Raw genomic sequence first — 24259 nt, 5'->3', positions numbered from 1 at the left:
AGACTAAGCCCTCAGGGGCAGGGTCCTCTCCCCTCTGTATCACCACGCCTTACCGCCTGTAGAATGTAAGCCCGCAGGGGCAGGGTCCTCTCCCCTCTGCATCACCACGCCTTACCGCCTGTAGACTGTAAGCCCGCAGGGGCAGGGCCCTCTCCCCCTCTATCACCAGGCCTTACCGCCTGTAGAATATAAGCCCTCAGGGGCAGGGCCCTCTCCCCTCTGTATCACCACGCCTTACCGCCTGTAGACTAAGCCCTCAGGGGCAGGGTCCTCTCCCCTCTGTATCACCACGCCTTACCGCCTGTAGACTGTAAGCCCGCAGGGGCAGGGTCCTCTCCCCTCTGTATCACCAGGCCTTACCGCCTGTAGAATGTAAGCCCGCAGGGGCATGGTCCTCTCCCCTCTGTATCACCAGGCCTTACCGCCTGTAGACTGTAAGCCCGCAGGGGCAGGGTCCTCTCCCCTCTGCATCACCACGCCTTACCGCCTGTAGAATGTAAGCCCGCAGGGGCATGGTCCTCTCCCCTCTGCATCACCAGGCCTTACCGCCTGTAGAATGTAAGCCCGCAGGGGCAGGGTCCTCTCCCCTCTGTATCACCAGGCCTTACCGCCTGTAGAATGTAAGCCCGCAGGGGCAGGGTCCTCTCCCCTCTGTATCACCAGGCCTTACCGCCTGTAGAAGGTAAGCCCGCAGGGGCAGGGTCCTCTCCCCTCTGTATCACCAGGCCTTACCGCCTGTAGACTAAGCCCTCAGGGGCAGGGTCCTCTCCCCTCTGTATCACCACGCCTTACCGCCTGTAGAATGTAAGCCCGCAGGGGCAGGGTCCTCTCCCCTCTGCATCACCACGCCTTACTGCCTGTAGACTGTAAGCCCGCAGGGGCAGGGCCCTCTCCCCCTCTATCACCAGGCCTTACCGCCTGTAGAATATAAGCCCTCAGGGGCAGGGCCCTCTCCCCTCTGTATCACCACGCCTTACCGCCTGTAGACTAAGCCCTCAGGGGCAGGGTCCTCTCCCCTCTGTATCACCACGCCTTACCGCCTGTAGACTGTAAGCCCGCAGGGGCAGGGTCCTCTCCCCTCTGTATCACCAGGCCTTACCGCCTGTAGAATGTAAGCCCGCAGGGGCATGGTCCTCTCCCCTCTGTATCACCAGGCCTTACCGCCTGTAGACTGTAAGCCCGCAGGGGCAGGGTCCTCTCCCCTCTGTATCACCAGGCCTTACCGCCTGTAGACTGTAAGCCCGTAGGGGCAGGGTCCTCTCCCCTCTGTATCACCACGCCTTACCGCCTGTAGAATGTAAGCCCGCAGGGGCATGGTCCTCTCCCCTCTGTATCACCAGGCCTTACCGCCTGTAGACTAAGCCCTCAGGGGCAGGGTCCTCTCCCCTCTGCATCACCACGCCTTACCGCCTGTAGAATGTAAGCCCGCAGGGGCATGGTCCTCTCCCCTCTATCACCAGGCCTTACCGCCTGTAGACTGTAAGCCCGCAGGGGCAGGGTCCTCTCCCCTCTGCATCACCACGCCTTACCGCCTGTAGAATGTAAGCCCGCAGGGGCATGGTCCTCTCCCCTCTGCATCACCAGGCCTTACCGCCTGTAGAATGTAAGCCCGCAGGGGCAGGGTCCTCTCCCCTCTGTATCACCAGGCCTTACCGCCTGTAGAATGTAAGCCTGCAGGGGCAGGGTCCTCTCCCCTCTGTATCACCAGGCCTTACCGCCTGTAGAAGGTAAGCCCGCAGGGGCAGGGTCCTCTCCCCTCTGTATCACCAGGCCTTACCGCCTGTAGACTAAGCCCTCAGGGGCAGGGTCCTCTCCCCTCTGTATCACCACGCCTTACCGCCTGTAGAATGTAAGCCCGCAGGGGCAGGGTCCTCTCCCCTCTGTATCACCACGCCTTACCGCCTGTAGACTGTAAGCCCGCAGGGGCAGGGTCCTCTCCCCTCTGCATCACCACGCCTTACTGCCTGTAGACTGTAAGCCCGCAGGGGCAGGGCCCTCTCCCCCTCTATCACCAGGCCTTACCGCCTGTAGAATATAAGCCCTCAGGGGCAGGGCCCTCTCCCCTCTGTATCACCACGCCTTACCGCCTGTAGACTAAGCCCTCAGGGGCAGGGTCCTCTCCCCTCTGTATCACCACGCCTTACCGCCTGTAGAATGTAAGCCCGCAGGGGCAGGGTCCTCTCCCCTCTGCATCACCACGCCTTACTGCCTGTAGACTGTAAGCCCGCAGGGGCAGGGTCCTCTCCCCTCTGTATCACCAGGCCTTACCGCCTGTAGAATATAAGCCCTCAGGGGCAGGGCCCTCTCCCCTCTGTATCACCACGCCTTACCGCCTGTAGACTAAGCCCTCAGGGGCAGGGTCCTCTCCCCTCTGTATCACCACGCCTTACCGCCTGTAGACTGTAAGCCCGCAGGGGCAGGGTCCTCTCCCCTCTGTATCACCAGGCCTTACCGCCTGTAGAATGTAAGCCCGCAGGGGCATGGTCCTCTCCCCTCTGTATCACCAGGCCTTACCGCCTGTAGACTGTAAGCCCGCAGGGGCAGGGTCCTCTCCCCTCTGCATCACCACGCCTTACCGCCTGTAGAATGTAAGCCCGCAGGGGCATGGTCCTCTCCCCTCTGTATCACCAGGCCTTACCGCCTGTAGACTGTAAGCCCGCAGGGGCAGGGTCCTCTCCCCTCTGCATCACCACGCCTTACCGCCTGTAGAATGTAAGCCCGCAGGGGCATGGTCCTCTCCCCTCTGCATCACCAGGCCTTACCGCCTGTAGAATGTAAGCCCGCAGGGGCAGGGTCCTCTCCCCTCTGTATCACCAGGCCTTACCGCCTGTAGAATGTAAGCCCGCAGGGGCAGGGTCCTCTCCCCTCTGTATCACCAGGCCTTACCGCCTGTAGAAGGTAAGCCCGCAGGGGCAGGGTCCTCTCCCCTCTGTATCACCAGGCCTTACCGCCTGTAGACTAAGCCCTCAGGGGCAGGGTCCTCTCCCCTCTGTATCACCACGCCTTACCGCCTGTAGAATGTAAGCCCGCAGGGGCAGGGTCCTCTCCCCTCTGTATCACCACGCCTTACCGCCTGTAGACTGTAAGCCCGCAGGGGCAGGGTCCTCTCCCCTCTGCATCACCACGCCTTACTGCCTGTAGACTGTAAGCCCGCAGGGGCAGGGCCCTCTCCCCCTCTATCACCAGGCCTTACCGCCTGTAGAATATAAGCCCTCAGGGGCAGGGCCCTCTCCCCCTCTATCACCAGGCCTTACCGCCTGTAGAATATAAGCCCTCAGGGGCAGGGCCCTCTCCCCTCTGTATCACCACGCCTTACCGCCTGTAGACTAAGCCCTCAGGGGCAGGGTCCTCTCCCCTTTGTATCACCACGCCTTACCGCCTGTAGAATGTAAGCCCGCAGGGGCAGGGTCCTCTCCCCTCTGTATCACCACGCCTTACTGCCTGTAGACTGTAAGCCCGCAGGGGCAGGGCCCTCTCCCCCTCTATCACCAGGCCTTACCGCCTGTAGAATATAAGCCCTCAGGGGCAGGGTCCTCTCCCCTCTGTATCACCACGCCTTACCGCCTGTAGACTAAGCCCTCAGGGGCAGGGTCCTCTCCCCTCTGTATCACCACGCCTTACCGCCTGTAGAATGTAAGCCCGCAGGGGCAGGGCCCTCTCCCCCTCTATCACCAGGCCTTACCGCCTGTAGAATATAAGCCCTCAGGGGCAGGGCCCTCTCCCCTCTGTATCACCAGGCCTTACCGCCTGTAGACTATAAGCCCTCAGGGGCAGGGTCCTCTCCCCTCTGTACCACCAGGCCTTACTGCCTGTAGAATGTAAGCCCTCAGGGGCAGGGTCCTCTCCCCTCTGCATCACCAGGCCTTACTGCCTGTAGAATGTAAGCCCGTAGGGGCAGGGTCCTCTCCCCTCTGTATCACCACGCCTTACTGCCTGTAGAATGTAAGCCCGCAGGGGCATGGTCCTCTCCCCTCTGTACCACCAGGCCTTACCGCCTGTAGAATGTAAGCCCGCAGGGGCAGGGTCCTCTCCCCTCTGCATCACCACGCCTTGCTGCCTGTAGACTGTAAGCCCGCAGGGGCAGGGCCCTCTCCCCCTCTATCACCAGGCCTTACCGCCTGTAGAATGTAAGCCCGCAGGGGCAGGGTCCTCTCCCCTCTGTATCACCAGGCCTTACCGCCTGTAGACTATAAGCCCTCAGGGGCAGGGTCCTCTCCCCTCTGTACCACCAGGCCTTACTGCCTGTAGAATGTAAGCCCTCAGGGGCAGGGTCCTCTCCCCTCTGCATCACCAGGCCTTACTGCCTGTAGAATGTAAGCCCGTAGGGGCAGGGTCCTCTCCCCTCTGTATCACCACGCCTTACTGCCTGTAGAATGTAAGCCCGCAGGGGCATGGTCCTCTCCCCTCTGTACCACCAGGCCTTACCGCCTGTAGAATGTAAGCCCGCAGGGGCAGGGTCCTCTCCCCTCTGTACCACCAGGCCTTACCGCCTGTAGAATGAAAGCCCGCAGGGGCAGGGTCCTCTCCCCTCTGTACCACCAGGCCTTACCGCCTGTAGAATGTAAGCCCGCAGGGGCAGGGTCCTCTCCCCTCTGTATCACCACGCCTTACTGCCTGTAGACTGTAAGCCCGCAGGGGCAGGGCCCTCTCCCCCTCTATCACCAGGCCTTACCGCCTGTAGAATATAAGCCCTCAGGGGCAGGGTCCTCTCCCCTCTGTATCACCACGCCTTACCGCCTGTAGACTAAGCCCTCAGGGGCAGGGTCCTCTCCCCTCTGTATCACCACGCCTTACCGCCTGTAGAATGTAAGCCCGCAGGGGCAGGGCCCTCTCCCCCTCTATCACCAGGCCTTACCGCCTGTAGAATATAAGCCCTCAGGGGCAGGGCCCTCTCCCCTCTGTATCACCAGGCCTTACCGCCTGTAGACTATAAGCCCTCAGGGGCAGGGTCCTCTCCCCTCTGTACCACCAGGCCTTACTGCCTGTAGAATGTAAGCCCTCAGGGGCAGGGTCCTCTCCCCTCTGCATCACCAGGCCTTACTGCCTGTAGAATGTAAGCCCGTAGGGGCAGGGTCCTCTCCCCTCTGTATCACCACGCCTTACTGCCTGTAGAATGTAAGCCCGCAGGGGCATGGTCCTCTCCCCTCTGTACCACCAGGCCTTACCGCCTGTAGAATGTAAGCCCGCAGGGGCAGGGTCCTCTCCCCTCTGCATCACCACGCCTTGCTGCCTGTAGACTGTAAGCCCGCAGGGGCAGGGCCCTCTCCCCCTCTATCACCAGGCCTTACCGCCTGTAGAATGTAAGCCCGCAGGGGCAGGGTCCTCTCCCCTCTGTATCACCAGGCCTTACCGCCTGTAGACTATAAGCCCTCAGGGGCAGGGTCCTCTCCCCTCTGTACCACCAGGCCTTACTGCCTGTAGAATGTAAGCCCTCAGGGGCAGGGTCCTCTCCCCTCTGCATCACCAGGCCTTACTGCCTGTAGAATGTAAGCCCGTAGGGGCAGGGTCCTCTCCCCTCTGTATCACCACGCCTTACTGCCTGTAGAATGTAAGCCCGCAGGGGCATGGTCCTCTCCCCTCTGTACCACCAGGCCTTACCGCCTGTAGAATGTAAGCCCGCAGGGGCAGGGTCCTCTCCCCTCTGTACCACCAGGCCTTACCGCCTGTAGAATGAAAGCCCGCAGGGGCAGGGTCCTCTCCCCTCTGTACCACCAGGCCTTACCGCCTGTAGAATGTAAGCCTGCAGGGGCAGGGTCCTCTCCCCTCTGCATCACCAGGCCTTACTGCCTGTAGAATGTAAGCCCGCAGGGTCCTCTCCCCTCTGTACCACCAGGCCTTACCGCCTGTAGAATGTAAGCCCGCAGGGTCCTCTCCCCCTGTATCACCAGGTCTTACCGCCTGTAGAATGTAAGCCCGCAGGAGCAGGGTCCTCTCCCCTCTGTATCACCAGGCCTTACAGCCTGTAGAATGTAAGCTTGCAGGGGCAGGGTCCTCTCCCCTCTGTACCACCAGGCCTTACCGCCTGTAGAATGTAAGCCCGCAGGGGCCTCTCCCCTCTGTACCACCAGGCCTTACCGCCTGTAGAATGTAAGCCCGCAGGGGCCTCTCCCCCTGTATCACCAGGCCTTACCGCCTGTAGAATGTAAGCCCGCAGGGGCCTCTCCCCCTGTATCACCAGGCCTTACCGCCTGTAGAATGTAAGACCGCAGGGTCAGGGTCCTCTCCCCTCTGTATCACCAGCCCTTCAGCCTGTAGAATGTAAACCCGCAGGGGCAGGGTCCTCTCCCCCTGTATTGGTCTGTCATTGTTAGCTTATTTACTGTAAGTGATGTGTAATTTGGATGTAACCCCTTCTCGTATACAGCAGCATTGAATTAATGGTACTAAATAAATAATAGCCTAGTGTAACCGTACTTTTGGCACTAACAGCTGGTGCTAATACTAATCCTGCCGTCAGTCAGAGCCGGGACGCGGTTACAGCTGTCACCCTCTATACACCAACCAATAACTGAAACCGTGGCGGTGCCCCCCTTAAGCCTGGAAGCAGACGCTGCCAGAGGGAATAACATTCATTTCCTACCAGCAGCGGGACTCAGTGCCGGCACAGCATAGCGTTCTGACACTATTAACCTGCAGATTAACCCCATATCTGCGTTATTTTACATCACAGCTTCCCTTTACATTGCACTTTTTCAGGATGCTCCAGTGTTGACAATGAGAGCGGGCGGTCATATGACCACGTCATGTGCCTCGCTCAATTCACCACTGTTTATCAAAGGTGAGCACGTCTAGTTGGAATGTGACTGGAACTATGCAGATCCCATACATGTCTTCATGTGACCACCTGCTCTCGCCCATAACATGGGAGAATCTTGATGGCTTTGCAGTTGGCACACAGTAAGGATTCAGAAGACTTTCATTAGAAAACCGTACAACTTTAATTGCTCTATAAGTGTCAAAGCACTCCCCAAGCCTATACCTCCCCATGTTACATAGTTATAAAATTTGAATAAGAGACTTTTGTCCATCAATTTCAGCCTCTCAGTTATGCATTCTCTATCGCTAGATTACCTATAAGGCCGGGGTCACACTAACCGGCGCAAAATACGGTCAGTATTTTACATGCGTAATACGGATGAATGGCCCCTAAACAGTGCTCCGTATGTCATCCGTAATCAAGGTGTGGTCGCGTATTTTGCGCATGTAAGCATCCGTATGTAATCCGTATGGCATCCGTATGGCGAGATTTTCTTGCAGGCTTTCAAAATGGACATATAATGGAGCCCTATGACAGGGTTTCTAACAGAAACCAAAGAATAGACACATAGAATGCATATATATATATATATATATATATATATATATATATTCTATGTGTATATATCTATTCATTCGATTCGTTTCTTTATTAAACCTGTCAGTGTGAGTTTACTGTATAGCGCACTGAACTGCGGGCTTTGCTAAAAGACACCGGGTGCGTATTTCTCGCAAGTCACACGTGTGGTCCGTGTGTAATCCGAATTTTTTGCGCACCCATAGACTTGCATTGGCGTACTACGGGCGTAGTACGCTGACAATCGCAGCATGCTATGATTGGCACGGACCGTAGAATACGGATGAGAAATATACGGCTGGTGCGAGGGACCCCATAGAGAATCATTGGTCCGTGTCTAATGCGTGCTTTTAGCGCCTCTCACTCGGCCGTATTCCTCGCCAGTGTGACCCCGGCCTAACCCACAATGTTATGTGTAGTGAAGAAACCTTCCAGCCCTTTTTTAAAAGTTATAATGTCTGCCATTACTACCTCTTGTGGTAGAGCATTCCACTGCTCCAACTGTAAAGAACCCTTTCCTATTTAATTGCTGGTGTCACCTTTATTCCACTTGTAAAGGTCTTTTGTAAGGTCTTTGCTAGAAAAAAACATATGAAGAAAAAAAAAAAAAAAAAAGACTGGCATTTTCAGAAGTGGTTTCCGCTTTGAAACATTGTCGTCATTGCCCAATTGGAAAAAAGTTTTACACATTCACTTAAAAGGTGAACCTTCAGATCAAAAGAAAACTTCCATTCAGAATTGGACATGAGACCCTCCTCACCCAGGTCCTATTATCTACTTATACACCCCTAGATTGTTGATCCCCAATTTAGCAAAACTGCCTAAGGGCTTGTACACACACTGCCCTTTTGCCACTTTTTTCCAGCGCGTTTTTCAGATTTCTGAAATCTCATGCTACTTATTTTTTACTGTGCAAAAAACGCATGTATTTTATACTTTCTTTTTCCTGCCAACACTCTGGTTTTCGAAGCAGAAAATCTGCAAAATACTCAATGTGTGCACGTACCCTAAAAGGAAAAGGAAATGTATTTGTTGCCTATAAGATTCAACCAATCACAGTGCAACTTTTTAGTGGTTTGAAAAATTGAAAAACAGAGCTCTGATTGGTTGCAATGGGCAACAAAGACAGTTTTTCTTTTTAAACAGTTGTTTGAACCAGTTTTCGGCCACTGACCACAAAAGCTTTGTTCACATCTGCTTTTAGGTGTCATAATAAAAGTCAAACACAGAAGGGAAGATCAGTCATATTGACACCAAAAGGCCCGTCAGACTGCATTAAGGTAGAATATAATAAGTTGTCCATTTTGCTGGATAAATTAACGCTGCATTTTTTTTTTTTTTTTTACAAATTCTGCATGGCAATTTGCAATCAAAGTCTCCAATGCAGATGTGATCAGATCCCGAGAGAGGCAGAGAGAAAGGAGATGATGCAGCAGTGATGATGATCCGAGCTAACCAGGCTAACTCCACTTTGGAGGCTGAAAAAAAAAAAAAATGCAATATTGTAAGGTTAGGACTGAACAGAAGTTTTCCATGACTTTTTTTTTAGGTAAAGTATTTGGTTTTCAGAAAAAGCTAGAAATGCTTCTGTTCTAGTGACTGTTAATCTGAGGGATGACAGGTTTCCTGCCATTATCAGTACTGCTAGGTGATCAGATATCATATGACCCGGCCCCACAGTGTTTGGGGTGATGCATGTCATAGTAATCACTCACTTTAATGAGCATGTGAGAATCAGCCATGAATAAAAGTCTGTGCTCTGTGGCTGACTCGTCTTCATTTCTCAGAATGAACTCCTAAAAAACGTGACATTTTTGCCTAGAGGGTAATAAGTAGTAAGTATTTGGTCACTGAAGTCCTGAAAGAGCCTGTTGTAATATGTAACGTGGACGTGGGGTAGCCTCTGGCAGTAGTGCGCTACACAAGGGCACATTTGCACTAGTTGATCACGGGAGAGCTCATTTCTAAATTACCGGCCTGTCTAAACAGGTTGCTAATAATCCTTGTCCATTGGGTAGAATGATTTTTATCCCCTCAACGACCAGAGGAATTTTTGATTTAACATTTTCATTTTTTGCTCCCCTTCTTCCCAGAGCCATAACTTGGTCAGTATGGCCATGTGAGGGAATGTTTTTTGCGGGACGAGTTGTACTTTTGAATGACCCCATTGGTTCTGTGTATTCAAAAACAGGAAAAAAAACAGGCGGCACTCATAGCAATCCGGCACTGACAACCATAGAGGTCTCCAGGGCACCTCTGATTGTCGGAGACCTCCGAATGTTATGCCAACCCACCGATGACCTGCGATCATGTGACGGTGGTCACCGGTGGGCAGATTTCCGACAGGATTGCCAGAAGTGTATGTTAAATGCCGCTGTCATTTAACGGGTTAATAGCCACGGGTGGATTGTGGTTCCACCTGCGGCTGTTCCGGGCACATGTCAACTATTCAACTATTCAAAACAGCTGATATGTACTGGGAAAGATGTGAGCTCAACGTCGTAGCCCACATTAAAGGGAGGGCGTCCGACATTGGCGTAAATTCATGCCCAATTTCAGAAAAGGGGTTAAGCTTACCTAAAAATTATAATTGTCGGCAGCGCATTGTTCTGTGTAAACAGGTAATATACTGTTGATAATATGATAATCTATGTTAGACCTGGGCACATTCAGACCTCTGGTTACTCCATTCCAGCCTGCGGAACAGACAGTCGAAGAGCCGAATCACTCGCCCACGAGCCACACCATAACCTCGCTGCCTACTGTCACAAATATCGCACCCTCGGGATGTAGACAACGGTGAATACTTTGGTGAAGGAGGGGTTACTGACACAATGACAATTTCATTGCATCAACTGTGCACTTTGAAGAGCAGGGCTATGGAGTCGATAAGCCAAACCATCGACTACGACTCCTTAATTTCCCCGACTCCGACCCCACAGCACTTGTCACTACTGAGCATGTACATAAAGTGCAGCACAGATTCATCTCAACTAAAAGCCTTAGATCAGCAACAGACATTTATAGGACATTTCATAACTTTCCCAAATTCTTATTAAAATATTTACTGCACATCCTGCACTGTAAACAATTTATTACATATTTTAGGAGTTGGAGTCTGTCCATTTTATACCGACTCCAACTCCACCAAAATGGACTCCGACTCAGATTCCATGACTTCAACTCCACAGCCCTGGCGGAGAGTCAGTGCTTAGGAAGGAGCAGAGAGCCAGAAAACAGGAGCGAAGGGAGTATGCGTTTTTTTTTCTATGTGTATAAGATATTTGTATGTATATATTAGGCTTTGTGGGAGCTCATACTGTATATAAGGGTTGCCAAGTCTGTGATTTTTTTTTTGTTTTTATGGTGACGAAGGTTACATCATATGAAAGCCTTATGTGTAATATACGTTTTCAAAATTTTGCGTTCTTAGCTTATGGCAACAGTGCTCTATGCACGCGGGAAAACAAAATGGCGGAGTCTAATGCGATATTCACAGCACATGAGAGCAGAGGAGTGATAAAATTCTTGTTTCTGCAAGAAAAGTCCACGAAGGATATTCATGATATGTCGCAGACATTGGGGGATAAATGCCCTTCATATTCTACAGTTAAGAACTGGGTTGCCAAATTTAAAACAGGCCACTTCAGCACGAACGACGAGGAACATCCTGGACGACCGAGAGTGGTGGTTGTTCCAGAGATAGTCAATGCTGTGCACAACTTCATACTGGAGAATCAGCGAATTTCAACTGAAGCAATAGCAGACATCATGGGGATTTCCCGTGAACGTGTTTGGGTAAATATCCATGAATATTTGGTCATGAAGATGCTATCTGCAAAGTGGGTCCCCAAATGTTTCACAACAGATCAGAAAAGCATGCAAGTGAAAACTTCCTGGTCCATTTGTCAGCATTTCCAGACTGATAACTTCCTGGACCAACTGGTCATTATGGAGACCTGGATTTATTGGTATGACCCTGAAACCAAGGAGCAGTCAAAAGAGTGGAAGCACAGTGGTTCTCAACGTCCAAAGAAGTTCAGGGTGCAAAAATCAGCCACTAAGGTGATGGCTTCTGTGTTCTGGGATAAGGAGGGCGTGCTGCTATTGGACTACCTTCAAAAGGGTTCCACCATCAATGCAAGGTATTACATCGAACTTTAGCACCAATTGAAAGCAGCTCTGAAGGCCAAAAGGCGCGGCAAGCTGTCCAAAGGAATCTTGTTCCTGCAAGACAACACCTCTGCTCACACTGCACAAGTGACCAAGTCAAAACTGGTGGAGCTGGGCTTCCAGCTGGTTGACCACCCACCTTATTCACCAGATCGAAGTCCCTCCGACTATCATCTGTTTCCAAACCTGAAGAAACATCTCAAGGGTACCAAATTTCACACCATTTCTGATGCCATGGCTGTTACGGATGCCTGGTTTGAGGCACAACCTAAATCTCTCTTTTTTCAAGGCTTACAGAACTTGTAATACCGATGTAAGAAGTGTATTGACATCAGTGGAGAGTATGTGGAATAAAGTTTCATATTCATGTCTCGTTTCTTTCTGGGTAAAGCCAAAAACTTATCAGCAGCCCCTCGTATACATTCATAATGTAGACTGCTGACAGGTCACTGCCCCCTCACTGAGCTACCCTCTAGTTTGTATAATGAATACACTAATGTATGTATTTGAAAAAACATCACTTCATCAAAATGGCGGCCCCTGCGTACTATCACTTGTCAGTTAGTGCCCATTATCTTAAGAAACAAAATCACCATCAAAATGGCGCCGTTGGCTGCGCCTGGACATTAGCAGCTATCGCGTTCTGATAGATGCTACTGCACAAGCGCCTCCGCTGGCTCCTAGTTGCTGCAGATAAAATGAAATTTACACTACATCAAAATGGTGCTGTGGACTGCGTCTGCGCATTAGCATCTATTGGGTACCGATAGATGCTACTGCACATGCGCCGCCTCCATCGCCATTTTGTGGTAGAATAAGTTTTGGCTGCAGCGAAACGGGGCGGGCAGAGGCGCTTGCGAAGTAGCATCTATCGGTACACGATAGATGCTAATGTGCAGTCCACGGTGCCATTTTGATGTAGTGTAATTTCATTTTTTCTGCAGTAACTAGGAGACGACGGAAGTGCTTGCACAGTAGCATCTATTGGAATGCCATAAATGCTAATGCGCAGGTGCCGTCAGGATTAAAAAAGCACATAACGGATTTCATCACCCAGGTATCATTTTATTCAGTAAAACGGTGCCGACCTGACACTGTGTGTAGGTTTCTATGCACAACCATGCTGACAGGTGCTTTAAAAGCACATCTGTTCAAACAAGCCTATCACCTCAACTCACTAACCTAACTTTCCCCTGTTCCCTTCTTCTAAATATTATTCAGAGTCCTATTTATCTGTCTCCACACCCTCCATGCACTTAAACTTACTGGCTGATGACCAGATCATGCAGCTGAATATGAAAATCCCTATTCACTAGAATAACTGGCCTGAAATAGAAGCACTTTTCATCTATTGTGCCTCCCCATTTCCTTGTAGACTGTAGGCTTGAAAGCAGGGCCCTCATTCCTCCTGTAATGGTTTAAACAAATAATGGGGAACCTTTTTTCTGCCATGGGCCATTTGAATATTTATACCATCCTTCGGGAGCCATACAAATTGCATACCAACTGTGCCCACATAGTACATCCTGACATTCACACTGGTGTTGTGTTTGGACGTAATCTTTCATTACACACGCCTCAGCGTTCAGTAGCGAACACCGTGTGTGTTTGCTCTCATAGCCAGAAGAAATTAAAGGGCCAGCGGCCGTCAAAATATAGCTGCTGGCCCAAGCACTGCGGTCCCTGAGAATCTGCCCAGGAGCAGCATAAAAGATCAACTGCCGTAAATTGCCAGTGGGCTTGAGGTTCCCCACCTCTGGTTTAAACTGTCTTACCTGGTATTTAATTTGTCTGTATATGTCACTACATAATTGCAAAGTGCTGCGGAATATGTTGGCGCTATATAAATAAAAAATGTTATTATGTGGGTGGTCTCGTACTGTACATGAAGGAAGAAATGATCCAGCTCCCAGGACGTAATGAATAAAACCAGTGATTTATTCCATCATAAAATAAAATAGTCCCCCCCAAAAAATATACACGGTATATATTTTCCTCTTTTTAATCTAATTATCATCCATGATAAGAAAAATGTGGGGAACATGAGAAAAACCTTCAGACGCGTTTCGTTTTTTCCTCCCATGTTTCCCCCTTTTTTGTTATCATGGATGTTGATTAGATAAAAAAAAAATTGGTTGTTTTTTGGACATTTTATTTTATGATGGAATAAATAAATCAATGGTTTTATCTATTACCGCATTTTTCGGACTATAAGATGCACTTTTTTCCTCCCAAAATGTGGAGGAACATGGGGAGTGCGTCTTGTAGTCTGGATGTACCAGCTCTGGCTGTGGTGGGGAGGTGGAGGAGCAGCTGGTCACAGAGGCAGGAGCCGGCGGCTGCGTATAACTCCTGTGCCCGCTGCTAAAGAGAAATGAATATTCACTGCATTCCATGCCCATGGACGGAGGGCAATGAATATTCATTTCTTTCTGGCATTCTGGTATGATTGGCCCACATCCTGTTCTTGGTATGATTGGTCCCATCAGAAAAGATTAAAAAAAAAAACCAAACCATTAAAGTGTGTGCACACGTTGCGGTTTTTGCTGCGGATCCGCAGCGGATTTGGTCCTGCGGATCCGCAGCAGCTTCCATGCGGCTTACAGTACCATGTAAACCCTGTGCAGATGCTGCGGAAAATTCCACGCAGATTCGCTGCGGTTTATTTTCTGCAGCATGTCACTTCTTTTTTGCGGAACCGCAGCTGCATTCCGTGTTTTCTCTCTCTATCAACGCATAAGAACCTGCATCAAATCCGCTAAACAAAAACTAGGAATCCGCAGGAATATTTCACCCTGCGGTTTCTGCTAAGAGCTGCGGTTTCTCTGCAGAAAAACCCACAGCAAAAACCGCAACGTGTGAACACACCCTTACACTTGTCTTCCTCCGCTCCCTCACAGTGTCCTGCTCTGTTGCCAGCAGCTGCTTAATGCTTGTAAGCAGCGAATGGCGGGGACATCAAACGCCGATCATAAGCAGAAGCAGAGTACAGTGTCCGGAATACTTACCGGGACTGTTCATAGCAGAGATCTGTGAGTATTCATTTCTCTTCAGTAGCGCGCAGTGTCAGCCAGAGCCTTCCTGCTGCCAGCCGTCACGTGTGCCGATATTTGAGAAATTAATATTCGTGAATGTGTGTCAGGTTGGGGATGAGGGGACCATATATACCAGGATAGGGGGTATCAAGTACAGAATTTACCACATTTTGCTTCAATTTTTTTCCTATTTTCCTCCTCTAAAACCTAAGTGCGTCTTATGGTCCGATGCATGTTATAGACCAAAAAAATACGGTACGTACCGGGAGTTGGATCATTCCTTCCTTCTTCGCATCAAGCAGAGCGTCTGCCGCGTCTCATACTGTATACAGGAGGCTATGTGGGGGCTCATGCTGTATACACTGGGGCTATGTATGGGCTCTTAATTGTGCTCAATATTCAGTGATACAATTAATCATAATTAATATGTTAGTATTGACACTCAGCAGATTAATTTCAGCCTATTGGTTTGGCCTTCCAAAACAGTCAAGGCTCATGTGGCTCCTCGGCAAAATTGCCCACCTCTGTTCTACGTGCATAAAACGGTCAACCTATCTAAACAGACTATTAAACACCTGGCATGCAGACAATTAGCAATCAAAAAATAGTTGCAGTCGCCCAGTATAAACTAGCCCTAAGGGCAGGCAGGAAGCAGCAGAGCCCTGTCTTAGGCCGGTTTCACATTTGTGTTAAAGGCCGCAGCGGCGGCCTGCGCACGGCCGCCGCTAAGCCCCGCCCCGCCTCCACCGGTCGCTCCGCCTCCGGGCACAAGACGCTGCATGCGTCATGTGTCCTTTATCTTGATCACTGAGGACGCAGGCCGTGCGCAGTATGCGTTTTTGGCGGCGCCTGCGTCCTTTTGACGGTGCACCGACCAGCGCCAAACGCAACCTGTTGCAATTTGGTTGCGCTCGGCACACCGTCAAAAGGACGCAGGCGCCGCCAAACGCATACTGCGCACAGCCTGCGTCCTCAGTGATAAAGATAGGAGACGCATGACGCATGCAGCGTCATGCGCCCGGATGCGGAGCTACCGGCGGAGGCGCGGCAGGGGGCGGGGCTTAGCGGCGGCCGTGCGCAGGCCGACGCTGCGGCCTTTAACGCAAATGTGAAACCGGCCTTAGATTTCTTTCAGATGTCAGTGTCTCTGAAAACTCACCACATCTAACAAACATACTGAAGACACTTACACACGTAGACCCATTCAAAAAACAGACTTGTGAGCGTATTTTCCCCACGGACACACGATCCGTGGAAACACACCATCTCCGTCGTTTAATTTAAAAAACAAAGCATAGGGACCCCTCTTTTCTTGATAACCAGCCTTACTGAAGCTGACAGCTGGGGGTTGAAGCCCGCAGCTGTCAGTTTTGCCTGGCTGGTTATCAAAAAATACAGGGGAACCCACACCGTTTTTATTTATTTATAGTATAGAATACTCCTATCAGCTGCCGCCTGCTCTCGCTGTTAGCAGTTGATTACAACTCTCAACATTTTCCCTTGCTAGCGCTGATCGCAAATGGACCAGGGGAGAATGATTATGGCGGTCTTCAGCACCCAGCAGAAGGGAACAGAGCGAACACTACCGCTGCTTCTCATGCGTCGGCACGTGTGGTACTGATGCAGAACACGGTTGCCCCACACACATGTATCAGACGTGTGCTAGAGCCCTTACATAGAGAGGAGGAGCGCATGTTCTAACCTCTATTCCATGCAATGGGGCCAATTCGCACCAGAAAACTGGCGTAAAATCTTTGAAAGTTTCCAAAATTTTGTGCAACTGGGAGTTGAAATTTTGCAGCTTTTGGTGTATTGCCATCATCATACTAAGGCCAGGATCACACATGCGAGGAATACGGCAGAGTCGCATGTTAATAGCCTGCACTGCCGCCGGTACTCAGGAGCAGAGCGTGCGGCTCCATAGCAATACATGCAGCTGAACGCTCCGCTCCCGAGTGCCGGCGGCAGTGCCAGGTATTAAGATGCGAGACTCTGCCGTTTCTCGCATGGGTGATCACGGCCTTACCTGGAGAATCAGGTTTCCAGGTCATTTTTACCATATAATGAAGGCTGTAAAATGAACCCCACAAAAACACCCTTTGGAATCGCTTTTATTCACGGCATGTTGATATTACACTGCGGGGAAGTATCGGCTCACAGTGCATTACTGCAGAGTAGGCCGTCAGTCAGGGCCAGAACGTGTCATTTCTCTGGGCATGCCTGAAAGCCGGAGTAAAGTTTGTTTCCTCCCAAGTGCCGAAGTTTCAGTACTGGGGCTGGGCACCTACAAAACGCTATTAACCTGCAGATTAACCCTATAACTGCAGGTTAGTGTTATCGGACAGGATGGGTTCTTTTTAACATAAACTAATGATTACAAGTGTTCCTTTTACACACTGTACACATGTTGTGGATTTGCTGACAAAAAAAAAAAAAAAAAAATCAGCAGTGGAACAAAGTAGCAGTGAAGTGAATGAGATTTTGAAAATCTCATTCAGGGTATAAATTAACCGGCATTGTGGAATCTGCAGCGGAATTGGCCCTGCGGATCCGCAGCAGTTTCTGCTGCGTTGCACAATACCCTTTTAGTCTATGGGAAATAAAATTTTGCAGTGCACACGGTGCAGAATTTGCTGCGCGGATTTGCTGCGGTTTCAAATCTGCAGCATTTCACTTTGTGCAGATTCCGCTTGGCACCTGAAGGCTAATCCGCAGAAAATCTGCAGATAAACCACAGGTCTTTTGATCTGCGGTTTTACCTGCGGATTTAGACAAATCAGCATGGAAAATTCCGCAGCAGAATCCACAACGTATGCACACACCCTTAATCTGCAGAATGGCAATTGTTTCCTGTGGATTTCACCCTTAGGAATGGAAAAGCTGAAATATTCAAAAACCAAAACACAGCAACAGATATTTTCCTGGCACTTGATGGATGTACCCTTTCTAGAGAGGAGAGCATACATAGCCCCTAAAAGGTGCTGTCCATCCATCTAAAATCCCTATACGTGACACCACACACACATCCCTGAGAGGCTCCTATACACGAGGTGTTCGGCTAGTCCCAGTGCCTTTTCTTTAATACGTGCACCTTATAAAGAGCCCGTCACCTCAGTGTATTTTCTATATTTCTATATAGGCCTTGTAATCATGAAGACAACGAGGACATTCATAATAAATGGTTAGATGTCAGTGCAGTCTGTTACAAGGGCCGTCCTCTGGCCATGTACCATTTATAATACCGGTGGTTCATTTGGCAGTAAAGCATGTGGACCACCAAGGCAAAATATATTTTTGTTTCTGCTTTACTTTGTTAAAGGAGCTCTTTGAGGAAACACTGCTAGTACCACCTATAAGGAAAAATTGCTTGCCAGTTTTCCACATGTTTTTGTTGAGGACATATCATTTCTCAAGAATGGTAGCAATGCCTAATAAGTGGGGTACAACCACAGTGACCCTCAGAACAGTGTAGCAGCAGCAGCACAACACTAGTATGTAAAAAATAAGTAACTGGAACATGACTGATCCTACCCCTATTCCCAGACATATCAGACTGGCAGCCAGCCCTGGTGAAGGCGGCAGATATTTCACCAAGGTGTATGGCTGCCGTACAGGTCAGAACTGAGAAGCACATAAGAGCATAGAATGGACTGTATGCCATCAATGCAACATAGCCAGTAATAAGAGCACACAGGTTCTCGGGCTGCTACCTAGAAGTGCTGACTAGTAGCCAACCATTGCATGTCACATATGTGCATACACTGCACTTCCTTACTGGTATTTAATAAGAGTCTCACAGCTCATTACGTAAATCAACAAGCATCAGACGACTTTCCATAGACACATACCTTCAGAGCCCAGCAATGAGTGACACAAGTCATACGCTTCCTCCATTCAAGGCAGCGACTAGGAGCACAGCTTCCAAAGTGTACATTTACTCAACAGCTATTGCCACATACATGTGTTTCCTGGGCCGTGCTTCCTCCTCTGCGCCGCGCACATATAGAAAAGCTCATGAAAGATCCTAATTTACTAGTTTACCATTTACCATGCAATGCTGATCAGTGCATACACAGCAATCTCCAACAGGCGTTCATTATCCAGTAACAGCTCTACATTGTGAAGAGCACTGGCAGCAGTCCGCTCTCTTTAACCCCATCACTGCCAGGACTTCCAAGACAATTCTCACAAGTGGCTTCCACAAACCTCATAGGCACTCGACTCTTAATAGAAGTTATACTATTCTTGTAGAGAGCAGATGTGCCACTCATAGGAAGCCTAGTATAAAAGGCATAGGCAAATCAGGCTGGAAGTGCACTGAAGGAGTCAATGTACTTGGAAGAAACCATCTAACCACGCCCCTAGTGCACTCCCAAATTATTTGCATATGGCTTCCATAGATCTGTCATGACTGGCATATCAGATCTCTACATAAAAATATGTAAGAATGCTGACAGATGGCTTACTAGTCACGATGGGGTTACTTTCTGATCCCTTTAAAAGGGATTTATCCATTTCCGCAATAAAATGCAAAAGTCTCTGCTTACATGAGGGCCAGTGACAACTTGCTGGATTTCAATTGGTCGTTCTCTTAATTAAAGCGTATGCATGCATGACATATGTCAAGTGCCATGTCAGCATATCCTCTCACCCCCCCCCCCCCCCCAATGCAGAAGTGGCATTTGCTGGAAAACTGCTTTTATACCAATAGGTGTATAATGTTCTCCAGAAAGGCGAAGGAAAAATAGACAGTCGACAGTCCGGGATTTTCTGATTGTTTGGGGGAAATGTCTATCGGGCATGTCCGCTTTCAGGCTGCTGGTCACTTTTTTCTTCTGGGAGAGCTGGCCTATATGGCTGCCCGCAGTCATCTAACTTGTATGGCAAGCGCAAAAGGGTATTCCCATCTCCTGCAGAAATGAGTCCAGCTCACCATAATAGACATCCTTAGGTGTTTGGAGCACAAGAAACGCTGTGTCAAGGCGTGGAGTGATCACAAAACAGAAAAAAAAACAAAAACAGCTTGACGAATCTTGTGAACAAACATAGCTTTTTATTCACTTAAAATGCTTAGTAGAGGATAAAAGAGCATCAGCGATGTAAGTTACATGGTATGTGACAATCAGTTTTGTGTCTTATAGATGTGCCATTTCTGGGGGGCGGCAACGCACATCTCTCTGTTTAGCCTTTGCTGGCTTAAATTTATAGGCGGACCCTACTTTATTTTATTTCTGGGGTTCCCCATAAATTCAGCTGGTCAGGTTAAGTAAACAGCTGTGAGCTGTCATTATTAGCCTGGAAACCTTATGGAGTATGGTCTCTTGTCCCAGATTATTAACATCTGCCCCAGCTGTGGGCTTTCCCTCTGCTGGTTATGAAAAATTGCACGGGAAACTATGGTGTTTTATTTAATTCTCTCTTACACAGGAGGTACACATCTGCTGCTGAAGTCAGCCGGTTCCAGGGATTAGCGCGAACTGTACCGTTTCTTCCCAGGTACGTGTCACGCTGATGCCATTCGTGTGTTATCAGTGTGTATGTGTGCAGAACTCAATTTGTCCCTGCTGCGCAAAAAAAAACCCCTGACACGTCTGCATGTTTTTCAAATGGACACACAGTCCGTGTGGAAAACTCGATATGTGCACACCACCACTGAATACAATAGGTGTGCTTATATCCACATTTACAGTCCTAAAAAAAAAAAAAAACAAAAAAAAAAAAAAACGGACCACATACGGACATAAAAAACGGACGTGTGAAGAAGGCCTAATGCAGTTTTGACATTGCTCTGCATTATGTTCATTTATTGCGGTGCTTTTTTAGGCAGATTCTATGAGGAATTCACCTGACAAAGACGTTGTGTGCACATACCGGATAGGGTTTTCTCACACAGGTTTTTTTTATGCAGATAATCTCTAAAATACTCTTCAAACAAGTTTCAGACTTTCGTGAAAAACTCTTCTAATTAATTTCTATGCAAAATCCATTTTTCTGTGTATACGAAGTCTTTGAGGGGGCGCCCCCTGAACAGTTATTGAAAGACTTCTGGCAAAAATAAGTAAGTGCATATCCCTTCTTTCTAGAGGATCTGGAAAATAACCTCACCAAACTACATGCTGTCCATTCAAAAGGCTGTAAAGAACACTTTCAGGGAAAAAAAAAAAAAATTGTTCAAAACCACTTCAGGAAAATTAAGGCTGAGTGCATACGGACTTTTTGGCCCTGCGGATTTTTCCGCGCAGAATGAAAGAAATCCGCAGGTCAAATGACCTGCATTTCTCCTGCGGTTTTCTTGCAGTTTTCCACTGCGGTTTTCCCCCTGCGGATTTGGTGACAGGGGAGATGGAAAACCGCACAAAAGAAGTAACATGCTGCGGATTTTGTACTGCAGGAAAACCGCGCGGAAAAATCCGCAGCGTCTGCACAGCGGTTTTTTTTTTCATTGATTTTAAGGCTACTGTACATCACAATGCGGATATGCAACGTTTCTGCACGGTAAAATCCGCTGTGGATTCGCTGCAAATCTGCATCGTGTGCACACAGCCTAAAACTCCAAAACTGGAGTTTCCTGAAGCAACTTTTGCTTGAATTGCTCAAAAAAGTAGGTGGAAACAAAGTACATTTTAAAAGCTGTACATTAGTGTAATGACAAAAAAAATTTTTTTATGAAACCATGTGCAATGGAGGAACTTTTATGGGTTATTTAAGTATAAGTATTGCTTTTTTTTGTTTTTTAAAAAAGTTCCCCCTTTCATTCAAATGAAATAAGGCAAAAATGGTATTTTTCCGCCAAAAAAGGACACGCAATTTTGCATTATCATCTTTTATGTTGACAATAGGAGGGCAGATTCCTCGTCCAGATAGACCTGTTTGCTTTTACACTGTTACTGGAATTTCTAGAAGACATTTTCTGAATGCACTTCTTGATCGTAAAACTTGAAGCTTTGCACTGAAAATGAAAAGATAATACTAAGTTCCAAAATATTTTATAATATTCCAGAATGTTATAGATGTGAATAAAATACCACTTTTTGTTACAACTTAGAAAGATATTTTCTTTAAAGATTAAAATTAAAAGACAAAAAATCTTTTGAAAAAGAGGGGGAACTTTTTTGAATATTTTACAAATTTGATGATACTAATGTCATTTGAATGCAATTGTTACTCCAATGTAAGGGGCTTCATTTTCGTTTTGCAAAATTTTTAAAATTGTCATCACCCTACTGTACATATAAGTATTGTATTGCCTGTTAGTGCAATACCCGTCATATGTAGAAGCCCATCAGATTTCTTACAAAAAAGTTTGCTTTTCCGCTGAATTTCTCAAACATGAGAAAACAAATAGCAGCATACATACAGTTGCCAAGAGTGTGCAAAGCAGTAATCAAAGCAAAAGATGGCTACTTTGAAGAACCTAGAATATAAGACACACAGTATTTTCAGTTGTTTCACACTTTTTTGTTAATGATATAATTCCACGTGTGTTAATTCATAGTTTTGATGCCTTCAGAGTAAATCTACAATTTTCATAGTCATGAAAATAAAGAAAACTCTTTGAATGAGAAGGTGTGTCCAAACTTTTGGTCTGTACTGTATATTGGATGCCATCTTAGAGATCTTAAACCTGCCATACACATCACATGGATATCTGAACAATGGTTTGGCAGAGCGCAATCTCAATCAGCTCTTCCATAAATAGGAATGCTCATTCATCCAAGCGCACCAGTGATCTCTCTATGAGGGAGCAGACATATCTGCCAATGGCTTATCTCTGGAAGAGAATACATTCGGCTGTCAGAATTTAGAAGTTGTGGATCAATATTTTCCCTGACAATAAACAGTCTATAGGGCTCCCATACATAGACTGTTGGCCGAAAATATTTGAAGGTTCGGCTGACATTAGTCTGCATATGTATGGGTGGCTTGCTTCATTTTTACCCCTAAGATAACTAAGAGCTTTCTTGGGACAATACATCCACAACGCAAACTATTCATAGAAATTTGAATGAAATTAAATACTATGGCAGAAGACTCAAGAGGACTCCACTGCTGACACAGACAAAGATTGCAGTTTGTCAACATGTATGTGAGTAAGCCAAAATCCTTCTCGGAAAGCGTCTTGTGGATAGTCGAGACCAAAATAGAATTTTTTGGTAAAGCACATGATTGTGCCGTTTACAGAAAACAGAATGAGGCCTACAGAGAAAAGGACTCCGTACCTACAGTCAAACAAATTGGAGGTTAAAAGATATTTTTGAGTTGTTTTACTGCCTCGGGCACTGGGTGCCTTGTTTGTCTGCAAGGCATCATGAACTCTAAAGATTACCAATGTATTTTGGGTTGCATTGTAGTGCACAGTGTCAAAAAGCTGGGTTTGTGTCCTGGGTCTTCCAGCAGGTTTGAGGTTTTGTGTGAAATTATGTACAATTTGCCTATTTTTCCCTGTTTTTTTGTGCTGTTCCAATGCACACAAGAGAAATAAACGTGTGTGTATAACAAAACATGTGTAATTGCAATAATTTTCTGGGAGAAATATGTCATTTTCTGGAACAACTTCAACACTTTTGGCCATGACTGTATATATAGCATTGGACTTCTGTGTATATTATTATACTACTGTATTGCTAGTGTTTTTCCATCTGTATTCCTCCCATACAGATGCTGATAATATGCTTTTACTGAGGCAATGCTGCCCCCTACCGGACCAGGAGCGATGCGTCATTCATGGTAAGGAGAACTCCACGTTTTGGTATCCTTAAAAGGAAATCTTATACTCAGCCACTCCTGGCCAAGATGGAAGCTGGAGATTGTAAACCAATACATGATAGCAATTTTCATGGCATAAAGAGTTATAAGAAAAAAAAAAAAAAAACCATGTGAGAAAAACAAAATGTAAAAGGAGAATGCTATGAGAGTCTGTGAAATAAATGGTGTCAAATTTATATAAGTTAGACCAGGTTCACACATGGTTTGTCTGACAGAGCAAAACCAAGAAAACAACAAAGCAGAATCCTAGAAAGTCAAAGAAACCAGAGAACAAGGATCCTTAATATTTAACTTTTAATGAAAACAAGTTAAAAAATGTTCAAATTTATATTATAGATTGTAAGCTTGCGAGCAGGGCCCTCATTCCTCTTGGTATTTGTTATGATCTGTGTGATTGTTATGCTGTAAGGTCTATTGTCTATAGACAGGGCCGGCTCCAGGTTTTTGTGGGCCACAGGCGAAAGTGTCTCAGTGGGCCTCTAACACGTACCGCAATTCATGATGCACAGATACGGCAAAGAAATATAGGTATAGCACAATGCCAAAGATATCACTTCTTATATTACATGAGTGATCTCTATTGTACATTCAACAATAGCTCAGAAACCAGCAAATCCTTGCAGAACACAGTGCGTGCCCTAGTGGGGATTCAAAAGTTTTCATTTAAGACCGGACAGTATAGAACTCCATACAGTATTCTGGGCATCGCATAATCTTCCATACAGTTTATTGGGCACTACATATTGCTACAGAATAATGAGCTTCATATAATGTTCCATACAGAATAATGAGCCCCAAATATTGCTTCATACAGAATGAGCCCCATATATTGCTCCATACAGAATAATTGGCCCCATATATTGTTTCTTACAGAAGGGTCCTCATATAATGCTCCTTACATAATAATGGGCATCATATAATGCTCTATACAGAATAATGGGCCCCATACAAT

The 24259-nt window shown here is 47.6% G+C and overlaps 1 protein-coding gene across 4 annotated transcripts in view; it reads right to left on the bottom strand.

Annotated features, from left to right (window-relative positions):
• Window positions 1-24259, bottom strand: part of LIMS1 (LIM zinc finger domain containing 1) — a 124028-nt gene that overhangs the window by 53128 nt on the left and 46641 nt on the right. The window contains exon 1 of one of the 4 annotated variants that reach the window (XM_073590492.1): window positions 18390-18517. The exons of the other annotated variants lie outside the window; for them this stretch is intronic. The gene's annotated coding sequence lies outside the window, so the exon portion shown is untranslated. Of the gene's footprint in view, window positions 1-18389; window positions 18518-24259 lie in introns of those variants that run through there. 4 annotated transcript variants of the gene reach the window in all.

Source organism: Dendrobates tinctorius, unplaced genomic scaffold, assembly GCF_039654945.1.
Source record: "Dendrobates tinctorius isolate UK_male_01 unplaced genomic scaffold, ASM3965494v1 ptg000117l, whole genome shotgun sequence".
NCBI lineage: Eukaryota > Metazoa > Chordata > Amphibia > Anura > Dendrobatidae > Dendrobates > Dendrobates tinctorius.
The sequence above is the reverse complement of the archived record's forward strand: the minus strand, read 5'-3'. Positions and strand labels throughout refer to the sequence as shown.